Consider the following 25794-nt stretch of genomic DNA (forward strand, 5'->3'; position numbering starts at 1 on the left):
TTTATAAAATGAATTACATGTGTTTTGGACTTCTTAATTTGTGGGTAAGTAGCTACAATCTGTCTTCAGTGCTTTCTCTGTAAACTCCGTGATCAAGTCTAAACTAATTAGCATGGTGTTCAAGTCCTTTCTTGATGAGGCTGAGTGATTGCTCCAGGCTGCAAGGGACAGCCCTCCCTCCCCAAATTCCTCTGCCAACTCAGACCTTACTTACTGAGTAGTCCAGGAGAAACTCAAGATCCCTTTCTTAAAGCCTGTCGGAGTGCCCGGCTGGCAAGGGATTTTCTGAACTTACATGCATTTCATAATTTATAAGGAAATTAATTGTGCTATGTCTCTTCGCATCTTTTTATTTCCATCTGCTATTTAACATTTTAGCTTTAAGTATTGAATACACGGATATCTGGGATCTTTGAAATGGACTTTTTTTTTTTTTTGGCTTTTTAGGGCCACACTCATAGCCTCTGAAAGTTCTTAGGCTAGGGGTCCAATAGGAGCAGCAGCTGCCTGCCCTTGCCACAACCACAGCAACTTGGGATCCGAGCTGCGTCTGCAACCTACACCATAGCGCATGGCAACACAGGATCCTTAACCCACTGAGTGGGGCCAGGGATCGAACTTGCGTCTTCATAGATACTAGTTGGATTCGTTTTCCGACGCACCACGATGGGAACTCCCGACTCTTTTGTTTGTTTCAGTTCAGGGTGTGAGTTATTCTTTGCACCCCACTGACACCTGCTCTGGATTTTGAGTAGATGCTCTGTTTATATGTGGCTGGGAAATACCTTCCCAATCAAGGTAGAATAATAAAATGTTAAGAGTCTCAAGAACAAGGCCACGGAGTTTGGAGTTGTGTTTGTTTTACTCTCAGTGGCCAAACAACAAGTTCCAGCACACATTCCACTGGCTGTTGCATCCCTTGTTCTTGCTTCTGACCTGAAGGAACTAGTTCCTTTCTCCTGAGCCCTTCAGGATGGGAGAAGAGACACCTCCGGTGTTTGTAATTGCCTCTCGCTGGCTGTAGGTCTTTGGGGCCCAAGCAGAGAGGAAGTAGAGAGCTCCAGCCCTCCTAGCCTCCTCTCCTCCTTCCCTCTCTCCCATGCTCCTTCCTTCCTTTTGCTTCCCCACCTCTGTGGCCTCCAGAAACTGCGGAGAGGCTCATTTGCTGTCTGGGCTGAGGAGTCAAGGAGCAGATTCCAGGAAGCACCGGAGTCCCTGATGAATGATGATGTGCTGCCTGGACTGTAATTGTCATGGAGGCCCGTTGTCATGGTGACTCTAGCATCTGCAAGGCCATGTAGAGAAGACACACAGAGGGAGAGAGAGAGAGAGAGAGAGAGAAAGAGAGAGAGAGAGAGAAAGAGAGAGAGAGAGAGAGAAGGCAGAAAGAAAAGGGAGGGAGGAAGAGAGAAAAGCTAGAACAGCAGAGTGGAGGGGTTTCCTGGAAGCTAGAAGGGAAGCTGGCGGGAGCTTAGGTGGATGCTGGCCTTTGCTCCCGGAGAAGGCAAAGGTGGAAGCGGGGAGTGAGATGGAGAGATTAAGAGGTGGGAAGAGGAGTTCCCGTCGTGGCGCAGTGGTTAACGAATCCGACTAGGAACCATGAGGTTGCGGGTTCGGTCCCTGCCCTTGCTCAGTGGGTTAACGATCCGGCGTTGCCGTGAGCTGTGGTGTAGGTTGCAGACGCGGCTCAGATCCCGCGTTGCTGTGGCTCTGGCGTAGGCCGGTGGCTACAGCTCCAATTCGACCCCTAGCCTGGGAACCTCCATATGCCATGGGAGTGGCCCAAAGAAATAGCAAAAAAAAGACAAAAAAAAAAAAAAAAAAAAGAGGTGGGGAAGAGAGGAGGAAATAAGTAGAGGAGATGAATAAAAGAGACAGAGGAAGCTGGAGGAGGCTGAGGAGAGGATGAAAGCGGGGCTGAGCCATGAGCAGGGCTGGATGGGAGCGGGGGGGGGGGGGGGGGGGCAGAGTGGCTCTCGGCATAATCCTTAATTATTGCCCCGATGTTTTCCATCTCTATCTGCTCTTTGATCTCCTGTGTTACACATTAAATATGAGCAACCCAATGCATGCATCTCATGTCTAAAAACTCGATGAGGCGAGACTTCAAAGCGAGAAGTTGAACAAAACAGGCAGCGCCTGGCTTTTTGTACCACCAGTTTGCTGGCCCAATTAGGTTAAATGGAGCCCTGAAATCCTCGCTGCATGGTGCCCACCATGGGCTCCAGGCTTAAGGAGATCAGCAGCCCCACAGTTGGCCAGTTGACCTCTCTGCAGGCATCCTAGACCCTCAGAGGGGCTCCCCAGAAGCTGGCATCTGAGACTTAGCCCACCTGGGCTGAGCTCACCAGGGGAGACTCCAGGCAGCAGGTGTGGGGAGGGAGGAAGGACAAGGTCAGGTCCATTCTCTGTGTGGCTGGGAAGTGTCTAGCTGCCTGGCAGATGCCTCAGCAACAGGAGGAATTGCTGGATCTGACCTTTACCTTCCCACCAGGTTTCTACCCAGGTGCATGAGGTCCCCAGGCAGCTATGCTCACTGGCCCCTATAGTCAGACTCAGAGACTGGTCTGCCAAGGGCAGCGACCTAGCTGCCCTCTCTGTGCCTCAGTCTCCCCCTCCTTAAATGAAGAATGGGACTGGAGACTCCAGTGCTATGATGCATGAATGGCTGCTTCTCAACACTTTGCAAGGTGCCTCTGCCCAGCAGCCCCTCTATTCCCAGGGTTCCCAGGAGGAAGGCCTTTTCCCATCCTGCATTTCAGGGCACATGGCCTCGTGGGCCGTTCCCTGCCTGCGTCCCTTTCCCCAAGGTGGCACTTCACTGTACCACCACCAGCCCCCACTGCCAGAGCCACCCCTGCCGGAGAGAAGGGGGACAAGAGATCAGCTTACCACATCGAGTTAGGGGAGACCAAATGGGAGCATTAACATCTTGCAAAAATTCTGGAGAAAAGGCAACTGTGCACCCAAAGGAGTGTCTCTGAGGACCCAGGTGTTGAATGCTGTTTTTAGGAGGCCGTGGAGCTGCTGGCCTTTGAATTCTGCCCGAAAGTGGAATTCTTGCTCTGGCTATGGTCTTCCGGATGGAGGGCCCCTAACCTGGGGGTTACAGGCTGGAGCTGTAAATTTCACCTGGTGACCCACACGAGGCATCCTCAGCTTCTCTGCCACGTCTTCCTCTGTGTTCCAGGAAAGGCACTGGAGCCCAGTGGTAATCCAACTGGCAGAGGAGGACACAGGAAGCGGGGTCGTGGAGGTAGACACAGCATGAGGCTGTCAGACAGACACTCTACTCTCCAGGGAAACGCAGAACAGAGGCTCGCCCTCAGCATCCTTAGGCTCTGTTCCTAAGGGCCTTTGGCAGGCATCTCCTCAGCCCATGCTGCTCAGCCAGCAGACGAGCCCCCGCACCAGGCCTTCCAGGGCTGCCAGCAGTGACAGATGTTACTGTACGGAAGGCAGCCCAGGAGGAATGAAAGGCATGGTGGTTCCTGAGTGTGGTGGATGGGCTGGGGTGGGGGTAGGGTGGGGAGGTGGGATCTGGGGGAGAAAGAAGACCCCAGCCTTGGCAGTCCTCCTCCAAGTCAGATGAAAAGCTGACTGGGGTGAAGAGAAAGCTCCAGAGGAAAGATACTCTTTTCTCTCTTGGCACTTGGGAGGTTTGAGGCCTCAGGCAACACCCACCTGGGTCCGATGAGTGTGGGGTTCCCAGGAAAAAGGAGGGATGCTTCCGTGACCTCTAGGAGGCCCTTGACAGCCCAAGTGGAGCCCAAGGTAGTGTTCCTCCCTGTGGATACTTGGAGAGGACAATGTCTGGTGTTTTCCATCATAAGCCTTCACTCCCAGCCCAGGGTGTGCTTAAGAGCCAGCTTTGGGCCAGATCTCATGGACTACACCCTAGACCTTCCTGTGTGATCTTGAGTTAATTACACAAGGCTCAGCCTCCTTCTGTGTGACATGGGGGTGATGAATGACCTACATTTCAGCCCTGCTGTGAGGTTAGAGCATGACAGCCGTGCCTGTCACTTAGTCTTCTGCCAACGTTGGAGTTCCCACTGTGGCACAGAGAAAACAAATCTGACTAGTATCCATGAGGATACGGATTTGATCCCTGGCCTTGCTCAGTGGGTTAAGGATCCAGCATTGCCATGAGCTGTGGCATAGGTCACAGACACAGCTTAGATTCTGCATTGCTGTGGCTGTGGTGTAGATTTGCGGCTGTAGCTCCGATTCGACCCCAGCATGGGAACTTCCATACACCGCAGGTGCACCCCTAAAAAACAAAACAAAAAAAACCAACCCACCAAACAAACAAAAAAACCCAAACCCAAACAAACCAAAAAACCTCACTTTTATCTGTTATTCTCATTCACTGCTTCATTTGGTTCTCACATTATCTCTGAGGGCAATGGGAAAGGTATAAGTCCTTTTAGTAGGAATAGAAAGGACAGAATTTGTCCAGCATACGAGTGATTAAATCCTGTCCTTTGCCACTTCTTCCCTAAGGCCAGGTATGATGAAGAAGAGGAATTTTCAGTGTGGACTCATGTGGTAATCCTTGATCTTACAATTATTAATAATGTTCCCTCTTTATGAACATACTGCAGGACTGTCATAAAAGTTATGACCATGTGGCTTGATTTGACCAATAAAATGTGAGTGGAAGTTACATATGCCACTTCTGGTGGAAATTTTAAGGTCCAGGGTGCAACTTGCCCCACCCCTCCCTGCTATAATGGTGGCATGAGCACAGGTTGAGATGGAGCTTCTATCAGCCCAGGTCGCTGAGGGACCAGGATGAACAGAGCCCCACAGCCAACTCTCATTGGACACAGAGTGTGAGCCAGAAAGAACTTTGATTCTGAGAGATAGGAGTCTCTTGTTACCTCAGCATAACCAAGCATGACCTGACCGATTTGCCAGAGATTAAACTAGTGTGTCCAGAACACTGAGTCTTCCTCCTCATGAAGCCTGCTTTCCAGCTCTCAGGGAAGCCCAATCAGATGGACGGGTGTGAGCAACTAGACCTCTGTTATCTGCCTTTTCCCGTTCAGCCTTGATCTATTTCCTAGTGGCTGGCATTCAGCTCAGGCAGTGAAAGGCAGCAAAGAGAAGAGCAATATTGTTTGTGTGGATTTTTTGTTTTACATGTTACTAACTGGATGGAAAGACTGGGATCCCCATTGACCAAGGTGCTCCCAAGGGCCTACTACTATCTTAGATGAGGTGATCATATAAGATTCAGATCATATGAGCACCACCGGCAAGTTGCTCCTGTCTTGGGCTGCCTCTTCTCAAGAGCTGGATCTCCATGTCTAAGAGACTTAGTCTAGGGCTGATGTACAGAGACTCCTTTCTGGGACGTCAAGCCTGGAAGCATCTTCAGAACAAACACTCCCTCCTGGTCTAGAGGAAAGTGAGCCCCAGGAGGGAAATGATGAACTGGCACCACGCTCTACTCAGTCCTTGAAGGGCAGGACCAATGGCACAATTAGCACGACCTGGTGCAAGATGAAAATACCGGGTTCCCCATTCCAAAGTATCAGGAATTTCAAGCCAGTGACTACAGAGTATTAAACCAAGCATGAAGACCTTCTCAGATTTTGCATCCACGAAGCTGGTTCTGGTTCTGCTGACGGAGCCTTCCTGAGGAAAGAAAAGGAAATCCACTTTAGACCTGAGGACACACCCACCCCTTGAATGGATTCCAAGAAGAGCTCAGGCCATGAACCAACTCCAAATCCAGGCTTCGTGGTGTGGACACGGCCAGCTTCTTAACTCTCTCCTTTGCAGGGCAGACTGACGCTTCCCATCCTGTTGTTGAAATGCCGTGCAAGACAACAATTCAGAGATTAGATTTGGCCACAAACCCTAGAAAGCCAGCTACCTGTTTTGCTTTTTCTTCTTGAAATAGTCTTGGGAGCTGAGAAATGCCGAGACCAGCTCAGCAGGATGGGGCTGAAGAACGGGCGCTGTGGAACTTAAGGAAAGAGCCGACACCACAAAACAAAACACAGAGATAGTAAAGGTGGGAACCCAGAGGACTCAAGGTCTCTAGGACCAAGAGCCCCGCCTCAAGAACCCACACGCTTTTATTTTACTCTTTTGATGAGATCACATGAGGAGGGGCTATGGGTGGATAATCAAGCAAGAAGATTGGAAAAACATGTCTTGCAACAGAGAAAGAAATTCAGGGTGGGGGAAAAAACTGTAACTGCAATGTATACATCAAAGGATAACCTGACCCCCTTGCTGTACAGTGGGAAAATAAAAATAAAAAAAAAATAAAAAAAAAGAAACACCAACATAAAATACATATAAAAAAAAAAAAGAAATTCAGAATGCAGGGAGAAAGATGCACATTTAGGGGCGTCTCAAGATCCTCATTTGTCCTGTTTATTTCCTGGTTCATTTTCTGACTTTCCCCCTGGAGTGTTCATGCCATGAGGGCGGACCCCTGCCTGGCTGGCCCTCCATCCCCTACATTCAGTGTTATTCGGGGAGTAGGTCATCCATCAACATTTACAGTGTGAGTAATGATAAGGGTCACAGTCTGCTGTCAGGTGTCTTTGTGTGACCACAGTGTGGAGTCGTGTGTGTGCGTGTGTGTGTGTGTGTGTGTGTGTGTGCGTGCGCGCGTGTGCCCGTCCGTCCTTTCCCTTCTTCCCCCAAACACAGACTCAAATCAGGACAGTACTTATTTAGGCATAAACAACTGCCTAGCATATCAGGGGACTCTTTCCAGAGAATACTCTCTTTTACAGGGAATGCAAAAAACCGTGCTTGATTCAATCAACCATCCATCACCAAACATACTGAACATCTAGAATTCATTCATCAAATGAAACAACCATTTATAGAACCACTCTACCAGGCCAGAGTTCCCTGCCGATCTAGGGTTAGAAAACTAATGGTGTGACCTCAGACCCCAGCCCAGGGCATCAGGCTCCATGCCCTCTTAGCTCCCTGGCATCACAGAGTGCTCTGGGATGCTATGTAGGTGTTTCTTTGCTTTTGACCATGGCTGGGTCCTAACAGGGATTCAGGAAGGGACATGGCAGGATCTGAAGGTGTCGCTCCTGCACCTCTGAAGACCCAGCCTGTCTCCATCCTCCCCGGGGTGCCAGAGAGAGAAAGGAGCCAGTAAAGCCAACAATGTCCCCAAGTTAACAAACACAGCCTCTTCCTCTCCAATTCTCTCTCTCTCCATTTACTGAAATGGTAATTTTAAGTCTCTAATAGCTCCTCAGGGCACTGAGGTGAGGCAAGAGGGGGATGTATTTATGTTCACATCTGCCAGCCTGTCTTCTCGGGTGATGGCAAGGCTGATGGCGCTGCTGATGAAAGCTGCCCGCTCTGCTCCACTCGGCAAGGAGCAGAGCGGGCTTTGTTGCGTCTCCCCGGTGACCAGCCTGCCTGCTGCTCTCAGCTCTCGGCCAGCCCACGGCCAGCCCACCGTGTCCTCTCCCCAGGCTTCAAGTCAGCCCCAGCGGTCCATGCATATTCATGCAGAGGAGGCAGCACCCTCCCAAGAAGGGCTGGCATCCTGGGCATTTATTAATCACTGTCTCCAGCTCTCTCTCGTGGCCACCAGACCAGAGGCCCCCAAGTGGAAAGCTGCAATGTCACCACCAACAATGGGCTCAGCAGAGTGGAAAGAACAATAATGGCATTAATGAGGGGGCCCTGCTCCAGAGGCTGAGCACTGGGGGAGGGACTCGGCAGCCTCAGCTCCACCCAAAGGTGCGGATGCCATTGTGGTCGCCATCCTTCGGTGCAACAATGGCTCTGGGAGCTCAGGGTACCTGCAGCCACGGCTCAGCCTCCAAATGTGCACTTCCAGGGATGCTCCTGTGTGAAACACTCTCAACCTTGGGGACAGATATTCATAGCCCAATTTGACAGATGCAAGACTGGCATTTGGGAAAGAGGAGTGAGTCATCCAAAGTCACGCAGCCCATGATATGTTCCTACCTAAGACTCCAGACTCCTAGTCCTGCTCACTCAGCTCTCACACAGCTGCCCCTGCAGGAGGGTTAGAGGCCTTTCCAAGGAGTTTTCCAAGGAGTCTGGTCACTTCTCTCTTCTCCATTTGGCCCATAAGAGTTTGTCAAAACTGTGTTTTCAGAAGGACTTACGCAGATTCCTGGTTGAGCGTCTACGAAATCAGTGCTGAGACAGGGTGAGAGATCCTGGTTTTAAATAATTACCAAGCTACAATGACAACTGGATAGCAACCTAGTTCTTGCAGCATCTTGCTCTAGATTTTTAATTCACCACTGCACACACACCCAGACTCCCGGACTGATGCTTTATACCCACCATGACCTGCATCTCGCAGCTAACCTGCTTATCTCCCCAGCCCCTGAGCTTTGATTCCATCCAGATTTCCCAGACGGGACCCTTCATTGCCTCGAAGATGAGCTGCACTCGGGCTCCCTTTACATCTTCATGTAGGATGTTTCCGGTCTTCTTTTTCTAAAAGTCCTTTTATCCCCCCTGGTCTTGGTCTGAAATCTCTCTCTCTCTTTTTTTCTTTTTTTTTTTTTTTTGCCTTTTCTAGGACCACTCCCGTGGCATATGGAGGTTCCCAGGCTAGGGGTCAAATTGGAGCTGTAGCCACGGGCCTGTGCCAGAGCCATAGCAATGTGGGATCCAAGCCGAATCTGTGATCTACACCACAGTTCACGGCAACGCTGGATCCTTAAACCAGTGAGCAAGGCCAGGGATTGAACCCGAAACCTGTGGTTCCTAGTCGGATTCGTTAACCACTGTGCCACGACGGGAACTCCATGAAATCTTGTTTTTTTGTCTTTTTAAGGCTGCAGGTGTGCACATGGAAGTTCCCAGACTAGGGGTCCAATTGGAGCTGCAGCTGCCAGCCTACACAGCCACAGCAACACAGGATCTGAGCCACATCGGCAACCTACATCACAGCTCACGGCACCGCCAGATCCTTAACCCACTGAGCGAGGCCAGGGATCGAACCCTCATCCTCATGGATACTATTTGGGTTCATTCCCTCTGAGCCATGATGGGAACTCCTCTTCTGAGGTCTTTAGGGGCCACCTTCACTGTGGACATGTCTCAGGCTCCCCCATCCTTCTCTCTCTGAACTCTACTGTACATGATGTTATACTTTGTTCATCTCTACTTGAGTCCTTGATGAGATCAAGGATTAGGGTACTTCATTCACCTCTTCAATCTTCTTCTGTGTCTGATAGGGACCAGACACAAAAACATTCCTTAGGACACCCCGAGGAATCATCGGCAGTGATGTTGTCCTCTTAGTACAACTACATATCTCTGATTTCTCTGGTCCTACCTTCTCCCAGGGTATCATGCAGCAACTCTTCACTTGAATGCAGAAAAATGTTTAACAAGGAGGTTCTGAATGTTGGGGACCATAAGAAGTGCTGAAGGGACAGTGGTGGGGAAGCATCTCTGTCCATTAGGAGATTACTATCCAGTGGAGGAGACAGAATCACAGGCTGGTGAGAACCACGGAAAAAAGAGAGTCTGTGGTTGGAAGAAAAGCCACTGGGGCTCTTGACAAGACCTAAAAGGTCCCCCACGTGTCTATTAAGCACCTCATTCTTCCACTGTCCACTTCATCCATACCTTCTCCACCTCCCATTTGCACAGAGTGACCCTGAATTTCCAGTGTAGTCCCATCTCATCTCTACTCCTGCCAACCTGTAACAATGAACTCCTTCCTTTCTTTTATTAAGTCTTCCCTTGTCTTTTTTATAAGGCTCCTGTGCATTTAATATGGAATTACTAGTGAAATCAACTTTTATTGTTCTCATTGGAGACAATGATGGATGAATGGTTCAATTAGGGGAACTCCAGGGACCGAATGTGAGTCATTGGGAGAGTTTTTTGGGACAGAGTTGGAGCTTTCTACATGCTCCTCAAAGCATAGCATGGAGTTGATGGCAATAGCTGCTTATACAACATTCAATTTCAGTCAGCTGTTCTCCAAGCAATTAATTCCCCATAGTGAACTGACAAATAATGTAGGATTAACATCTGACTCTAAACTGGAACCTCAAAATGTGCTGAGAAAAACAGTGAAAAACATGATGGGACCCAGCCCAGACCGTGCATCAACACATTCTGGCCGCTAGATTTTTCTATCGGGTGAAAAGCTATGTAGCATAGAAAGAGCAGAGTTCCAATAAGTGGAAATATTCCAGGAATCTAATGTCAAGAGAAAATGGAAAGAAGGCAAAAGGGTCACTTAAACATTTTGTGTACATGAGCAAGGGAAAAGGGTGAGGCCAGAAGTGTGTTCCCACGGGTAGATTTTTGTCAGACTTGCAAGAAGGGAGGCAATTGATATTTCCAAAGGATGCTTCTCATGTGAGGGATAGAATTGATGGAGTGTTGGAAGACCCGTTGGAAGGATATTGCAATAGTCTTGGCAAATGAGGGTAACGTCATGGAGAGGAAAGCAGTTGAGGTTTCCAAGATCTATTTCACGAATAGGATTAATAGGACTTGTAGATGGACTGGGCCCAAGGGAGACAAGAGAGCAATCCAGAGTGACCCCTAGGTTTCTGGCATGTGCAACTTAATACGCAGTGGTTCCATTTACTGACATGGGGAGGACTAGGGATGGAACTAGATGAAGAGGATATGAAGAACCCCGTCTCAGACATGTTATGCCTAGTAAGTCCTATATCTAAATAGAGAGGTCGAGTAGACAATTAAATGTACAAGACTGAAGCTCCGAGGTATGGCTTGTATTGGAGACATAAATGTGGAGGCTGCCTGTATCCAGAGGGCAGGTACTGCCGGGAGAATGGGTGAGATCAAGTAGAGAGAAGAGAAATAGTCACATCCGTTATCCCCAAGGTCCTGGAGGGTAAAGCTCTGGAGTTACGGCAGCAAAGGAGGCTGAGATCGAGTAGCCAAAGGGGAAAGAAAAATCTTGGAGTGTGTGGCACCCAGAAAGGCCAAGAGGACAAAGTTTTAAGGAGGAGGGGCCATCGACAGTGTGAAACACAGCAGAAAAACTAGGTCAAATCAAATGAGGAAAGTGTCCAGTAGATCTGACCACAGGGAGGTTGCTGGTGACCTGGGGAGATCAAGGGAAAGGAACTGCAGATAATCAGTTGGAGTGGGCTGAGGTCTGAATGGAAAATGAGTAGTCAGAGGCCGCCTGTGAATCTGCTCTTTGCTGAAGTTTGGCACTGAGGTGGAGGAGAAGGATGGAGCTGTCGTAGCTGGACAGGGATGCGGGGTCAATAGAGGCAGTTTGCTGGAGTTCCCGTCCTGGCTCAGTGGTTAATGAACCCGACGAGTATCCAGGAGGACACAGGTTGGATCCCTGGCCTCACTCAATGAGTTAAGGATCTGGCATTGCTGTGACTGTAGTGTAGCCTGGCAGCTACAGCTCCGATCCAACCCCTAGCCTGGGAACTTCCATATGCCACATGTGTGGCCCTAAAGAGATTAAAAAAAAAAAAAAGAAAAGAAAAAACATAAAAAGAAGGAATTTACTGTGAGTGACACAAGCGCTGCTTTGGGAAGGGCTGATGGAGCCAAGGAGCAAAGTCAACTTTGATGAGGGTCACACTGACCCCTTCCCAGCACAGCCCCTAAAGACTGAGCAGAGCATGTTGGCTACAAGAGTAAGTACAGAGGTAGAAGAGCTAAGACACCTGCGTGAGCACCGTAATTAAAGAGAAAAATGCTGAAGAGTGTCAGGGGACCAAATCAGAGCCAAGCCCTAACCCTAACCCTAACCCTAACCCTAATCTGTCCCAGTAATACCAGCCAGAAGGAATTGGAACAAGAAGGATGGTTGAGTGGAGGCTTAAATTCAAATGAGGAAGCCTGGAGCTCCTGTTGTGGCTCATTGGGTGAAGAACCCGACATAGTGTTTGTGAGGATATGGGTTTGATCCCTGGCCTCGCTCAATCGGTTAAGGATCCAGCCTTGTGGGTCACAGACACAGCTCGGATCTGGTGTTGCTGTGGCCATGGTGCAGACCGGAAGTTGTGGCTACAATTTGATCGCTAACCTGGGAACTTCCCTATGCTGCAGGTGTGGACTTAAAGAGAAAAAAAAAAAATTTGAATGAGAAAACTAGTAGAGGCACAGAGGGCCAGAGCGTGCTGGCAATTTTCCAGAGTAGATACAAATGTGGCAGAATGTTTTGGCACTGACATCAGCTGGGGGTCAGAGCAGGTTGGTCCAAAACTATTGTCTTTCTTAATTCAGGACTGGGTTCCTCTGGTACTGAAGTAAAGGGCAAAAGACCATGTTTGGCCTCGTTGGTTGTTTCTGTGTTGCTTCTGTTTTCTCATTTTCAATATAGAGACATCTAGCCTCCAGAGGGACTTGGTAACACCTGCAGGAACTCTGAGTGGGGTCTTGAACCAAATAATGTGCACCGTGATGAGATCTTCAATTCTCAAAAGGCCAAGTGCGTATCAGAAAAGCAGAATCACGGAAACGAGCGTGAGGCACCTGCCTTAGGGCTGCAGGGAGCCACGGAGAAGGGCTAAAAGATGCCTCATGGTGAACGCCTTTCAGCACTGACTTTCCCTACCTCTCCCTGGGGGTGGGCACTCACCGGCAGGGGACCTCAAGGGAGCACCAGCCCTGGTGACAGAAGTCAGTAGGTGATGTGTCCCCTCTACTGGGCCTCTTGCCTCTATGAAGGATATCAGACAGAATGCAATTCCCACATAGGCCCCACCTCCAGCTGCCTTCCAGAAAAGGCCAGTTACATCCGATTTCCTGTCCAAAGTCTCAGGGTTGAATTGTAGGAACCCTGATCCGACCAGCAAATAGCAAAAGAAGCTATTTCTTGACTGTCTATCATGGGTTTGACAACATTCTCATTTTTTTTTCTTAATCCATTTAATTCTTACAATAGCAATTTGAAGTAGATACTATCAGGATTCCCATTTGAAAATGGGAAACAGGCACAGAGAGTTTTGTGAGTGGGTCTGCAGTAATTTGGGTAGAAAGAGGCAACAGCAGGAGTTCCCATCGTGGCTCAATGGAAACAAATCTGACTAGCAGCCATGAGGACGCAGGTTCCATCCCTGGCCTGGCTCAGTGGGTTAAGGATCTGGTGTTGCTGTGAGCTGTGGTGTAGGTTGCAGACATGGCTCAGATCTCACGTTGCTGGGGCTGTGGTATAGGCCAGCAGGTACAGCTCTGATTTGACCCCTAGCCTGGGAAGCTCCATATGCCACAGGTGTGGCCTTAAAAAAAAGACACACACACAAAAAAGGCAGCAGCAGAGTGTGGGTCCTGCTCTTTTTTTTTTTTTTTTTTTTTTGGCTGCCCCCACAGCATGGGAAACCTCCCAAACCAGGAGTGGAACCCGAGGGACAGCAGAGACAATGCTGGATCCTTAACTCACTGAACCACTCGGGAACTCCCCAGGAGCCCTGCTCTTAATCACTGTGCTTCATCACAGCAAGGGCTGTGCCTTGAAGCTCCTTTCTTCCAGGAGAGACCCCTTTATCATCAACATCTTCTCTGCTCCTTCCAAGGAAGTCACTGGATTGACTGACCCTGGAAGATGGGCAGGAACTTGCTGTACCTGAAACATCAATTTGTTAACCAGGTATCCCCAGAAAGGCTGGAATTCCATCTCAGAATAGTCTCCCCTCCCCGCCTCCCCAATCCCCGGCTCCTTGAAATGGTGAGGGGGTGGCTCTTCGAGGTTGCAGCATAGTTCAGGGGCAACCCCACACCCTCACACCCCTTATTCAAAAGTTTGCCAGTCACCCCAATGCAGCCCTGCTGGCTTGGTTCTCAAGCAGCAATTCAACTGCAAACATAGTTATTTACTGACTTTAATTCAGACCATTCCTGATAGCTATAAAATGTGGCCCAAATATAAGCTGGGTCCTCCTGATTAAACTTGGCCGAGACAGAACAAAAGCTCGTGATCTCTGTATCTTTACGTGTTGACTTCCTTCTCTTTACATCCCCACAGGAACCAGGAGCCAGGAGAATGGCTCATCCCAGCCGGGGCTCTGTAAGAGGGTTTTCCTCTCCTGAAGCACGAAGGAGCCCTGGCTGGAGGGAGGGGACAGATATGGGGATGCCTCCCTTCCCTGTGGCCCACATCCTAGAGGAGGACTGAGGTGATAGGCAGCACAGGAGTTGTTCTGCAGAGCTGGGGCCGAGGACCAGGAAGGAGGAGCATAAAAGCAAGAGGAAGAAGTGAGCAGATGAATGGCCTTCCAGAAGAAAGGCTCAGACTGAACGGCTTGTAATCTCCAGGCCAGCCAGACCCAATGCCCATTTGCCTATTCCTGACATGGCCTGTGACACACTGCAGCATGTAATGCAAAGCCCACCAGTGAACCTTCTCTGCGTCATACATGCTTCTCTTTTCTATTTAAAGTTAGCTTCTCAAGCTAACTCTACACAGCCAAATTCATGCTTTTTTAGGGGGAGATACATAGTTTTATGAGTTTGGACAAATGCATATAGTTATGTAACCACCACCAGAGGCAAGATCTAGAACATTTCTAAGAGTTGCCATATGATCCAGAAATCCCACTCTAGGCACACATCCAAACAGAACTATAATTTGAAATGATGAGGCACCCCTGTGTTCACAGCAGCACTATTTGCAACAGCCGGAACGTGCATGAAACCTAATGTCCATTGACAGATGAATGGATAAAGAAAATGTGACACACACACACACACACACACACACACACACACACACACACACATTCTCACACAGAGGAATATTACTCAGCCACAAAAAGAATGAAATAATGCCACTTGCAGCAACATGGATGGACCTAGAGGTTATCATACTAAGTGAAGTAAGTCAGAGAGAGAAGGATAAATACCATATGATATAACTTGTATGTGGAATCTAAAATATGGCAGAAATGCGGGCATTCCCATCGTGGTGCAGCGGAAACGAATCCAACTAGGAACCATGAGGTTGTGGGTTTGATCCTTGGCTCCACTCAGTGGGTTAAGGATCCAGTATCGCCATGAGCTGTGGTGTAGGTCACAGATGGGGCTCGGATCCGGCATTGCTGTGGCTGTGGTGTAGGCTGGCAGCTGTAGCTCCAATTAGACCCCTAGCCTGGGAACTTCCAGCTGCCAGGCGGGTGCAGCCCTAAAAAGACACAAGACAAAAAAATAAATAAATAAAAAACAAAATAAAATGTGGCAGAAATGAACTTATTCACAAAACAGAAACAGACTCACAGACATAGAAAACAGACTTGTGGCAGTTCTTGCTACAGAGCGGCAGGTTGACGGTCTGGTGATGTCTCGGTAAAGGTGCAGGTTCAATCCTTGACGTGGTTCAGGGGGTTGGAGATCTGGTATTGCCACACTTGGGGCAGAGGCTGTCAGTGCAGCTTGGATTTGATCCCTGTCCCAGGAAATTCCATGTGCCTATGCCACAGGTTCAGCCTAAAAAGAAGAAAGAAAGAAAGAAAGAAAGAAAGAAAGAAAGAAAGAAAGAAAGAAAGAAAGAAAGAAAGAAAGAAAGAAAGAAAGAAAGAAAGAAAGAAAGAAAGAAAGAAAATAGACTTGTGGTTGCCAAGGGGGAGGTGGGGTGGGGGAGGGATAGAACATGAGTTTGGGTTAGCAGATTCAAACTATTATATATAGGCTGGTAAACAATAAAGTCCTACTGTATAGCATAGGGAACTATATCTAATCTCCTGTAATAAACCACAACGGAGAAGAATATGAGAAAGAATATATGTATAAAAGAATATGAAAAAGAATATATATATATATGTATAACTGAATCACTTTTCTGTACACCAGTAACTAACACAACATTGTAAATCAACATTGTAAATGTTGTGTAAATCAAATATACTTCAATAAAATACCTTTAAAAAAATTTTGTTTTTTAAAAAGAACATTTTCGCCACTTCTTTGTAATCCACTCCTCTTCTAAACCTGGCACCTGGAAACCACTGATTTATTTCCTGTTCCTGTAATATTTCCTTTTCCAGAATGTCTTTTAAAGGAAATCACACAGTCGTCAGCCTGCTGAGTATGGCTTCTCCCACTTGGCAGAATGCATTTGTGTTTTGTCCATGTTATTGCATGAACCAATAGTTCTTTCATTTTTATTGCTAAGTAGTTTTCAGTTGTGTGGGTATATCACATTTTATCTTTTCACAGGTTGATGGACATCAGACTATATACAGTTTGGGACATTTATGAATAAAGTCACTGCAACCATCCACATATGAATTTTTTGTAGAATCATAGGTTTTTATATCTCAGGTATATATCTAGAGTATTTGCTAGGTTATGTGATAAGTTATATGGTATGTTTAACTCAATAAGAAACTGACAAACTATTTTCCAAAGTGGCTGTACCATTTTCCAACCCTACCAGCAAGGTGTGAGAGCTTCAGTTCCTCCGCCTCTTCAACATTTGGTATTATTTGTCTTCTGGGTTTTATTTTGTTGGTTTGCTTTTAATTTTAGCTGTTCTAACAGAGGTGTTGGCAGTATCTCAGTGTATGCAGTGGAGGTCTCCCTTTGTATTTTCCTAATGATTTATGATATTAAACACCTTTCCTTGTGCTTCTTTATATCTTTGTTAATGATGTGTTTGTTCAAATATTTTGCCCACTTTTCAAATTGGGATATTTGTTCACCTATTATCGAGTTTTGAGGGGAGTTCTTTATATAGCCTAGAAATAGGTCTTTTATCAGATATATACTTTTTATTTATTTATTTATTTATTTATTTATTTGTTGTCTTTTTGCCTTTTCTAGGGCCACTCCCATGGCATACGGAGGTTCCCAGGCCAGGGGTCTAATCAGACTTACAGCTGCTGGCCTAAACCACAGCCGCAGCAATGGGGGATCCGAGCTGCGTCTTCGACATACACCACAGCTCACAGCAATGCCAGATCCTTAACCCACTGAGCAAGGCCAGGGATCGAACCCGCATCCTCACGGTTCCTAGTCGGATTCATTAATCACTGAGACATGATGGGAACTCTCAGATACATACTTTTTAAATGCTTTCATGCTAAATATTTTTAAAATACAGTTTCCCCTTATCTCTCTATTCTGAATGCCATAACCACTTCCCACCATTGGCCTGGCTGGATTATGAAACATAAAAAAAGATATTCATGTCCATTTTCTGGAAGAGAGAAACTGAGGCACAAATTCCTTAACAAACATGCTGCTTCCACTGTTATGGACAGTTGGAGGCAGGTGTAAGATTTAACGACAAATAAAGAAGTCTTAGAATGTTTTTGAAACCATCACTCCACTTAAAGGGCTGCCATTTGGTTAAGTGCACCCCAGCCAACTAGTGTCAGCTTACTTTAGGGAGGGGAAAGAGATATTTTTAAATACCTATCATATACCCAGGAATGATTTAAGTCAGGGGCCAGCATACCATGGCCAGTGAACCAAATCTGGTTCCTTATCTGTTTTTTTAAAAAATTATAAACTAAGGTTGTTTTTTTGGGGGGGTTGTTTGTTTGTTTGTTTGTTTTCTTTTCTGGGCCGCACTTGTGACATATGGAAGTTCCCAGGCCAGGGGTCAAATCAGAGCTGTAGCTGCCAGCCTATACTGCAGCCACAGCAATGTGGGATCTGAACCACATCCTGTGACCTATATACCATAGCACAAGGCAATGCTGGGTACTTAACCCACTGAAGTGAGACCAGAGATCAAAACTTCTTGGTGTTCCCGTCATGGCGCAGTGGTTAACGAATCTAAGAACCATGAGGTTGCGAGTTAGATCCCTGCCCTTGTTCAGTGGGTTAACGATCCAGCGTTGCTGTGAGCTGTGGTGTAGGTCGCAGATGTGGCTTGGATCCAGCGTTGCTGTGGCTCTGGCGTAGGCCGGCAGCTACAGCTCTGATTCGACCCCTAGCCTGGGAACCTCCATATGCCGCGGGAGCGGCCCAAGAAATAGCAAAAAGACCAAAAAAAAAAAAAAAAAAACCAAACTTCTTCTTCATGGATACTAGCTGGGTCCATTACTGCTGAGCCACAATGGAAACTCCAGGATTTTTTTTTAAATAAATGAGCATTTACAGCTGATTTGATGACAGGGAAAGCTAACTTTGAGCCCCCAAATGAGGGAAATTCAATCCCTCCCCAAAAAGAATTCTATTTTTATTATTTGTAGGCATGTATTATTAAAAAAAATTCAAAATTTGCTAAGAGAACAGATAACAGTGTTCTTACCACACACGCACACAGGCAGACACACACAAATGTAGTTAGCTTGACTGTGGTCATCATTTCACAATGTGTACATATACCAAAACATTACTGTGTATATCTTACATATACACGATTTTTATCTATCAATAGTACACCCATAAAGTTGGGAAATTATAGTCAATTATTATTATTTTAATTATGCATTATTAACTATCATTACTACATTTTAAGTGTGTTAACAAAAAATTTGAGGAAATTCATTTTCTCCCTTCTTATAAGTACGTACATAACACCCTCAGTTTTACCTCTTTGTCTGCAGAACTTAAAAATATTTACTATCTGGTCCTTTACAGAAAATGTTTGCCAACCCCTGATTTAAGCGGTTAGGAGGTATTTTTTCATGATCATTATGAATGTGGCAACTTATTTCACAGATGAGAAAAGTGAGGACCTTGGCAAATAAAAGTGATGCATTAACGTCACCCAGCTACTGGCAATGCAACAGAGATGTGTGTCATTTCAAAACCTTGCAAAACCAAAAGCAGATCTGCCTCAGAGATGTAGTAGAAACAAAAAAGAATAATAATAAAAAAAAACCAATTCTGGTGATGAGAAGTGGGGAGACACGGGTTCTTGGATCAGGACACGTCTGCCCCTGGTTCCTGAGCCTGTCACTGGTCAATCCACGGGCCAGCACCTTGAGACCTGAAACTCATCAGAATGACCTCAAGACCCTGCGGGATTCTCACATCGTCCTGAGGAAATTCTATTTTCTTCACTCCACTTCACTCACTGAAGGGCACATAAAAATTTTTAAAGCTTTTCAATAACAAGATTTTATACTAAAACAAAGCCTGTGAAGTAAAGCCTAGGGAAGCTGTTAAGCTCATGGACATGGAGCCTGATACTCTGGTTCGCCTCCCAGTAGAGAGAAGTAACTTGCTTTTTTTTTTTTCTTATTTTTAAAATAGGCTATATTAGGATCCATTCTTAGGTCTTCTATAAATATTAAATGGGTTAATATTTGCAACGTGATTAGAACAACACCTGGCATGAAGCAAGAGCTATATCAGCATATATTAAAAATAAAATAAATGCATGGATAATCATAAAGTCAAATCTCTGGATAAAAACTGAAAAAAATATATATATATTATATATATATAAAACCAAATCGCTTTGCTGTACCCCTGAAACTAGCCCAATATTGTAAATCAACTATACTTCATAAAAAAAGTAGAAGAAAATGGGAAAAAAGGAAGAAAACCACCAAATCTCCAGAAAACACACCTTTTCACTTTCTGGTTGATAAAGCTTTTTCTGTATTAAAGTGGGATCTGCAAGACAGAGCAAAGGAAGAGAAAGTCGTAGCAACCGCACTGCCTCAACCTCCCAAAGTTCTCCAGGGAAGCAGAGAAGCATGGGGAGCTTGTGTTCTCCCAGTTTTCCCTAACTGCACATTCCCCAGCTCTCTCATCCCAGGGAACGGCCTTCATGCCCTTTGATGTCAGAAGAATCACTATTTCTACCTTTCTCTTCTCCAGTTTCAGAGAGACCACCCTCAGGTGTGTTCTCTGCTGATACCGTAACTAAGACTCGCGCATGCGCGCACACAAACACAGATGAATGCACACACACGCGCACACATGCGGCATTCAGCTGGTAAAGGTCTGGGGCAGGCAGATGCTCTCGTATACCACTGGTTAGGTAAAGGAATTTAGGTTTTTCTACTAAGAGCCTTAGACATACTCTTTTTTTTTTTTTTTTTTTTTGTCTTTTGTCTTTTTGTTGTTGTTGTTGCTATTTCTTGGGCCGCTCCCACGGCATATGGAGGTTCCCAGGCTAGGGGTCGAATCGGAGCTGTAGCCACCGGCCTACGCCAGAGCCACAGCAACGCGGGATCCGAGCCGCGTCTGCGACCTACACCACAGCTCACGGCAACGCCGGATCGTTAACCCACTGAGCAAGGGGCAGGGATCAAACCCTGCAACCTCATGGTTCCTAGTCGGATTCGTTAACCACTGCGCCACGACGGGAACTCCTTAGACATACTCTTAACCAGGAATTCCACTTCCAAGAAATGCAGAAAGGAAAGTCTTTGGGGAGAAGGGTGGTGGGTGAGAGCTGCAGGATTTCAGAAAGAGCTCAGTCTGATGCACTGATAGAGGCTCAGAGTTGCCTGGGTTGGGTGTGAGTACCTGAAGTCCACGGGCAGTTGGCAGTGTACTGGAGGGTCCTCTGTGGGCATAGCTGGCTGCACGGTGGCCTGAGACAGGGCTGCTGCGGTGTGAGATGTTGCAGACCGCTGGTGGTACCACAGCAGGTCAGCACGGCCTGCCTGCTTGCCACAGGGCCGTCTGCTGGGGTCAGAGCCAACCAGGGAGCTGGAAGCTGGGTGCTGGGACCAACATTCCTGGCTTGGACACCATTTAACAGCTCTGAAGATCCTCTAGACAGAAAACCAATAAAGCAACAGAGATCCTAAAGGAAACAATAGAAAAGTTAGACTTAATTGATATCTTCAGGACACTACATCCAAAAAAATCAGAATACACATTCTTCTCAAATGCTCATGGAACATTCTCAAGAATCGACCACATATTGGGACATAAAGCGAATCTCAATAAATTTAGGAGCATAGAAATTATCTCAAGTATCTTCTCTGACCACAATGCCATGAAATTAGAAATCAACCATGGGAAAAGGAAAGAGAAAAAACCTACTCCATGGAGACTAAACAACATGCTACTAAAAAACCAATGGGTCAATGAGGAAATCAAGAAGGAAATTAAAAACTATCTTGAAACAAATGATAATGAAGACATAACCTCTCAAAATCTATGGGATGCTGCGAAAGCAGTGCTCAGAGGGAAATTTATAGCAATCCAGGCCTTTCTCAAAAAAGAAGAAAGATCCCAAATTGACAACTTAACCCTCCACCTAAATGAATTAGAAAAAGAAGAACAAAGAAGTCCTAAAGTCAGCAGAAGGAAGGAAATTGTAAAGATCAAAGAAGAAATCAATAAAATAGAGACTCAAAAAACAATAGAGAAAATTAATAAAACCAAGAGCTGGTTCTTTGAAAAGGTGAACAAAATTGATAAACCCCTGGCCAGACTCACTAAAAAGAGGAGAGAAAGAACCCAAATCACCAAAATTATAAATGAAAAAGGAGAAATCACAACGGATACAGCAGAAATACAAAAAACCATAAGAGAATACTATGAACAACTATATGGCAATAAGTTTGACAATCTGGAAGAAATGGACAATTTTCTAGAATCTTACAGCCTGCCAAAACTGAATCAAGCAGAAACAGACCAACTGAACAGACCAATCACTAGAAATGAAATTGAAGAGGTCATAAAATCACTCCCTACAAATAAAAGCCCAGGACCAGATGGCTTCACAGGTGAATTCTATCAAACATATAAAGAGGAATTGGTGCCCATCCTCCTTAAACTCTTTCAAAAGGTTGAAGAAGAAGGAATACTCCCAAAGACATTCTATGAGGCCACCATCACCCTCATTCCAAAACCAGGCAGAGATACCACCAAAAAGAAAACTATCGCCCAATATCATTGATGAATATAGATGCAAAACTTCTCAACAAAATCTTAGCCAACCGAATCCAACAACATATCAAAAAAATTATACACCATGACCAGGTTGGGTTCATCCCAGGTTCACAAGGATGGTTCAACATACGCAAATCAATCAACATCATACACCACATTAACAAAAAAAAAGTCAAAAATCATATGATCATCTCAATAGATGCAGAAAAAGCATTTGACAAAGTTCAACATCCATTCATGATCAAGACCCTCGCCAAAGTGGGTATAGAGGGAACATTCCTGAATATAATCAAAGCCATTTATGATAAACCCACAGCAAATATAATCCTCAATGGGGAAAAACTGAAAGCCTTCTCACTCAAATCTGGAACAAGACAGGGATGCCCACTCTCACCACTGCTCTTCAACATAGTTTTGGAAGTCTTAGCCACAGCAATTAGACAAACAAAAGAAATCAAAGGCATCCATATAGGAAGAGAAGAGATCAAACTGTCACTGTATGCAGATGACATGATTCTATACCTAGAAAACCCTAAGGACTCAACCCCAAAACTCCTTGAACTGATTAATAAATTCAGCAAAGTGGCAGGATATAAGATTAACATTCAGAAGTCAGTTGCATTTCTGTATACCAGCAATGAAGCATTAGAAAAGGAATACAAAAATACGATACCTTTTAAAATTGTACCTCACAAAATCAAATACCTCGGAATACACCTAACCAAAGAGGTAAAGGACCTATATGCCGAGAACTATAAAACCTTAATCAAAGAAATCAAAGAAGATGTAAAAAAATGGAAAGATATTCCATGTTCCTGGATTGGAAAAATCAATATTGTGAAAATGGCCATCCTACCCAAAGCAATCTACAGATTCAATGCAATCCCTATCAAATTACCCATGACATTTTTCACAGAACTAGAACAAACAATCCAAACATTTATATGGAACAACAAAAGACCCAGAATCGCCAAAGCAATCCTGAGAAACAAAAACCAAGCAGGAGGCATAACTCTCCCAGACTTCAAGAAATACTACAAAGCCACAGTCATCAAAACAGTGTGGTACTGGTATCAAAACAGACAGACAGACCAATGGAACAGAATAGAGAATCTGGAAATTAACCCTGACACCTATGGTCAATTAATCTTTGACAAGGGAGGCAAGAACATAAAATGGGAAAAGGAAAGTCTATTCAGCAAGCATTGCTGGGAAACCTGGACAGCTGTATGCAAAGCAATGAAACTAGAACACACCCTCACACCATGCACAAAAATAAACTCCAAATGGCTGAAAGACTTAAATATACGACAGGACACCATCAAACTCCTAGAAGAAAACATAGGCAAAACACTCTCTGACATCAACATCATGAATATTTTCTCAGGTCAGTCTCCCAAAGCAATAGAAACTAGAGCAAAAATAAACCCATGGGACCTCATCAAACTGAAAAGCTTTTGCACAGCAAAGGAAACCCAAAAGAAAACAAAAAGACAACTTACAGAATGGGAGAAAATAGTTTCAAATGATGCAACTGACAAGGGCTTAATCTCTAGAATATACAAGCAACTTATACAACTCAACAGCAAAAAAACCAATCAATCAATGGAAAAATGGGCAAAAGACCTGAATAGACATTTCTCCAAAGAAGATATACAGATGGCCAACAAACACATGAAAAAATGCTCAACATCGCTGATTATAAGAGAAATGCAAATCAAAACTACCATGAGATACCACCTCACACCAGTCAGAATGGCCATCATTAATAAATCCACAAATAACAAGTGCTGGAGGGGCTGTGGAGAAAAGGGAACCCTCCTGCACTGTTGGTGGGAATGTAAACTGGTACAGCCACTATGGAGAACAGTTTGGAGATACCTTAGAAATCTATACATAGAACTTCCATATGACCCTGCAATCCCACTCTTGGGCATCTATCCGGACAAAGCTCTACTTAAAAGAGACACATGCACCCGCATGTTCATTGCAGCACTATTCACAATAGCCAGGACATGGAAACAATCCAAATGTCCATCGACAGAGGATTGGATTCGGAAGATGTGGTATATATACACGATGGAATACTACTCAGCCATTAAAAAGGATGACATCATGCCATTTGCAGCAACATGGATGGAACTAGAGAATCTCATACTGAGTGAAATGAGCCAGAAAGACAAAGACAAATACCATATGACATCACTTATAACTGGAATCTAATATCCAGCACAAATGAACATCTCCTCAGAAAAGAAAATCAATCATGGACTTGGAGAAGAGACTTGTGGTTGCCTGATGGGAGGGGGAGGGAGTGGGAGGGATCGGGAGCTTGGGCTTATCAGTCACAACGTAGAATAGATTTACAAGGAGATCCCGCTGAATAGCATTGAGAACTATGTCTAGATACTCATGTTGCAACAGAAGAAATGGTGGGGGGAAAAACTGTAATTGTAATGTATACATGTAAGGATAACCTGACCCCCTTGCTGTACAGTGGGAAAATAAAATAAAATTTAATATAAAAAAAAAAAAAAAAAAAAAAAAAAAAAAAAAAAAAAAAAACAGCTCTGAAGCCTTGGGGCGACTAGCGGGGGTGGGGCCACCTCTGAAGCTTAGCTGCCTCCAGGTCTCCCTCCAACCGTCCTCTCATCCCAGTGGGTCTTGAGGACCTATTATATGAAATGTGATCTTAAAAGTAAAATTTCTGTACCCATATTAGGGATTATCATCCACAGGATTTCAGTCTTTTAATCTTCTTAGGTTAAATTCTCAGATGTCCTGGAGTGTCTTTAATTTTTTGTCAGAATTCAAGATAATTCATCTTTAATCACTTTAATTTAAACAAATAAATAACTGGAAAGCTGTATTTTTAAGGAGGACTGTTGAAATCAAGTAGGGAACCCCAAGTCAATATGTCAATATTCAGAGACTCTGGAGGAAATGGTTAGAATTTGTTTATTTAGCAGAGGAAAAGGTTAGGGCATTCATTTACGTAACGAAGCAGAGGCACTTGAATCAACAAAAATTACCTCACTGAGCCTCACAGAGTCCAGCTAGGTAATTCTTATTCCCATTTTCTAAGGCTGGGTAATAGAAGTGACAGAGCCAGGATTTGAACCCAGGTCATCCTAGTGCCAGCCAACATGCTTTCCCAATATGGCAGCCAGTCACCAGGCAAAGCCTGGCACATGGGTGTCCTGTGAGTCCTCGGCTGTGCAAATGTTCCAAATCACAGATAAGGACGTTTAATCTGTTCTTTGATCTATGGAGCAGCTTGGGAAATGGAAGCAGAATTACGGAGATGAGTCATTCCATGTCAGCAGGCAAACTGTAACGCAGTTTTTATTGCTATTTTATTATTTATGTATTTGTCAAAAAAAAAAAAAAAGCCATTGGGAAGAACAAGGCAGCAGAGCCTCCTGATGGCTGTTTCCTCACTGGGATCTGGGCTGCTGGGTGCCTGAGGGTAGGCTTGTGAGAGTGTGTGTTCGTGCATTGGTCTCCCACTCTCTTACAGACATCCATGCCCTCTGAGAGTGGGGGCTGAGGATAGTTCGTGTAGGATTGTATTTTAGGAACACCAAAGTTGTATTTGTGGCGTGTGTGTGTGAGAGAGAGACATATGTGCATTATTGAGAACGTGTCTACTGAAATAACTCTTCTGTAACCCCTGAGACTCTGAATTTTTTTATCCTGCTCTTTAGCTTCCACTTCCAAAAGAAATGCATGGTGACCTAGCACTCTCTTTAGTCCTTGGATTCTATTTGCCACATGTGCCTAGTTTTGACCTTAGCCAGGGACCTTCTGGCACCTGTGCGCCCTGCCTCTAGAGCCCCTCTCCCTCCTCTGTCTCAAGGCTGCAGAGGGCAGGGGGTTCTCCTCGTGCTTAGCTGTTGATGTACCTTCTGAGTGATTCTCTCAAGGAATCACTCTGATTGAAGCATGTGTCATGCATGGTTTGGGAGAACACTTAGGCTTTCAGAACCATGCAGCACCAGCTCTTCTTTCTGACATGATGGGTTTCTAAGTTTGAAA

Source organism: Sus scrofa, chromosome 14 (assembly GCF_000003025.6).
Source record: "Sus scrofa isolate TJ Tabasco breed Duroc chromosome 14, Sscrofa11.1, whole genome shotgun sequence".
In the NCBI taxonomy this organism is placed as follows: Eukaryota; Metazoa; Chordata; class Mammalia; order Artiodactyla; family Suidae; genus Sus; species Sus scrofa.